The sequence below is a fragment of the Podarcis cretensis genome (genome assembly GCF_951804945.1).
Source record: "Podarcis cretensis genome assembly, chromosome: 17".
NCBI classification, from domain to species: Eukaryota; Metazoa; Chordata; class Lepidosauria; order Squamata; family Lacertidae; genus Podarcis; species Podarcis cretensis.
In genome coordinates, this window is record NC_137187.1 from 24,434,343 (window position 1) to 24,437,776 (window position 3,434).

A 3,434-nucleotide genomic window follows, 5' to 3' on the forward strand; every position below is an offset into this window, starting at 1 on the left:
TCCTGGGCATTCCTTGTATTGATTCACCACTGGGCACTGTTTTTTAGCAAGTGGATTTCCTTACAATGTCTTAAAAATGAAGTGCAATTGATTTCACTAAAAAAACCACACCTCCCCTTCAGCCGTCAGTTATAATAGAGGTATAAATCTAATGACACAGCCGTTACGTTAACTGTGAATAAAGAAATAAATCTGGGGTGTTTTTGGTGATCAGCAAGAGGCATCCCTGACCCCAGATTTTTCCATTTAGCACAGCAGTTGGGGGATATTTGCCGGAGTTCAAATGCAAAGAATAATGGAGTGAGCCAGTTAGATGCTGCTGAGAATTCTGCCTAATTAAGTTTGTCTCCAGTAATTCTTCTTGTTCTTGGCTGCTTGGAGAGCTAGGGATTGTTTCAAGATAGGAGGCAGGTGGAGGACAAAATGAATAAGTAAAGGGCAGGTGACGAGATCCTAACCTGCTCTTTGGGATTCAAGAAACATTTAAAGTCAACTGGTTCTAAGAACAGATCCACTGCGACAATGGCTCATAAGGTATATATGTTACAGCTCTCTCAAGTTAGTACGCATCTTATTCAATAAAACTTACCACAACCCTGGAAGCTTAAATTTAAACCAGCATGGCTGTATCAAGCTGATCTGCTCTTCCATTCCTTAGTGTGAACAGATGTAGCCCCTCCAGGTGTCTCTGTTTTCCAGGGCAGTCCCGGATTTACAGAAGCCGTCCTGGTTTCTGATTTGATCTCAGAATGTCCTGCTTTTCCTTAGGACGTCCCTGTTTGCATCAGAGAAATGTTGGGTATGGAGTTATGCGGACTGCCCCCAAGCCAAGGAGATACAACCTTTAGAAGACAACTGAAGGCAGCCTTATATAGGGAAGTTTTTAAATGTGTAATGTTTTTTTTCTGTTTTAATATATGTTGGAAGCCACCCAAGAGTGGCTGGGGCAACCCAGTGAAATGGGCTGGGAATAATGAAATAATAAATGAATTAAAGGTAAAGGACCCCTGACAGTTAAGTCCAGTCGTGAATGACTCTGGGGTTGCGGCGCTCATCTCGCTTTACAGGCCGAGAGAGCCGGTGTTTTGTCTGCAGACAGTTTTTCCGGGTCATGTGGCCAGCATTACTAAGCCGCTTCTGGTAAAACCAGAGCAGCGCACAGAAACGCCGTTTACCTCCCTGCCGCAACGGTACCTATTTATCTACTTGCACTGGCATGCTTTTGAGCTGCTAGGTTGGCAGGAGCTGGGACCAAGCAACGGGAGCTCACCCAGTCACAGGGATTCGTACTGCCGACCTTTTGATCAGCAAACCCTAGGCTCTGTGGTTAGACCACAGTGCCACCCATGGCCAAAATAAAAGAATAAGATGGCCCTATTTTCATCGGAGAAATGTTGGGAGGGTATGCAGGTGCCTTGTTGTTTACCACGTGATCTAGTCACTCGTGGAAGACTGGAAGTTGGCCAATACAAAGTCGTCTTTTTCTTTGGCGATCACTCGTAGCCGAGTAAGATTGTCTTCCATAAACATGGTTTTAACCATGAGGCCAATTCTGGATCTACACGTCCCTCCACAGTGGGGACATAGGTTTCCAAGTGGGAGTTGGTCATGGTGAGGGTTTGCCAAGCGTGCCTTCCTCTTAGCATGTTTCTCCCTTTCGTCCCAAGTTTGAGCGTCTTCAAAGCCCATAACACCTTGGTAAAGGCTGTCCTCCAACTGGAGCGCTCGCAGGCCAGTGTTTCCCAGTACAGAGTAGCACACAAGTGACTATTCCCCAACCCAGTCCCTTGTGTTTTCTCAAATGATAGGTTATCTACACCTTCTGGACTAGACGTAGTGCAGTGGCCTAATCTCCACAGCACAGGATGCTGGAACCAGGAGCAGGAATAGCTGTGTGTGCAGGACAGAATAAGGATGTCCACAGAGAAATCAACCACAAGGTAGACTTTGCTCTTTCGAACTTCTGCGGCGAGCCCAAAATTCGGCGCCTCTCGCCTTCCATTCTGTTCAATTCACTACGTCATAGTTGTGACGCCCCATGGGCTTGGTGTCCAGTGCGACGGAACCAGTCGAGCTGCCCTAAATCTGCCTCTTGGGTACCACGATGAAGTGAGATGGGTGGGGAAGAATGCAAACATAATTCACGCCCATTGAGTAGTAGGTCCCACTGAGCTGAATGGGACTTCCTGCCAATAAATTGTGCCTGGGACTACTGCCTGAACTTATTTCTAACTAGTTCAGAACTTAAGAAAGGGAGGGGGCGTGGGAATAGCTGTTCTTTGTCACAATCCAGGAAATCCATGGAAATGTTAGTCGTTGACAGGAAAATTCCAAGTCCTCATTAAGCCGCCCGAGTTCCCAAGGAATACAATTTCATTAAATGATTCTTTGCCGCTTCAGTGTTGGCAAGACTGCAGTTGGATGATCTGAATAAAAAGGTGCAACTCCCCCGAGAATCAAAAGTACCAATTATTCCTGGCATGAGGCTTTAATGCTGTTTTTATGGTGATTTGATAGAGAACAATAATTAGACTTCAAAATGTCACTTTTAAAAGACAAATTATAGGCATTTCCTCCAAACAATTCAGGTTTGTTTGCAGCTCCCTCCTTTATTATAGTGTTTTGCAGTTGCAGGGAAATGTTTTGCCTAAACTGCTTAGTAAACCAGAGGCCTGGTTAATTTGCTTCTAAATATCTTTAGGATTTTTGCCATCTTTCAGGTTTGAAATAATTAGCTGTGAGGTATTAATGCATTGATCACAAAGCTGGCAGGTTATTAGATAGCAATAAGGATAAAAAAAGATGACATTTCCTAAAGGCAACATAATAAAAATGCTACCAATGTCCTTCAATTGTTTCAAACTATTCAGCTGTGAAGCTAGTGATATAGAGTACTATGCCCAGCTTGAAACGGAGTTTCAAAGCCTCTTAGTGAAAGTTTCTTAAGAAAAATACTCTTCAGGGCCTTCCTCCCTTATGTCTGATGAGAAATACTTCCACAGTACAAATCTGATGAGGTTGGAAAACTGATCACATGGAGAGCTGATCTCCACAGGCAGAAAAGTCACCTATACAGTGTTCTTGGGACTGTACTGCTTCACCCTTCTGTTGAAGGATTGCATATAGGGAGAAGTTGGGACGGCCACTTCCATACCCTCCCAATATTTCTCCAATGAAAATAGGGACGCCCAATTCCAGCATCAGCATTATAATTGTACTATTATTATTATTATTTCTTCTTCTTCTTCTTCTTCTTCTTCTTCTTCTTCTTCTTCTTCTTCTTCTTCTTCTTCTTCTTCTTCTTCCACTCGTAGCCAAGTAAGATTGTCTTTCATGAATACGGTTTTAACAGTTAGTCCATAAGTGACTCTGGAGGCCAATTCTGGATCCACACGTTCTTCCACAGTGGGGATATTGGTTTCCGGGCGGGAGTT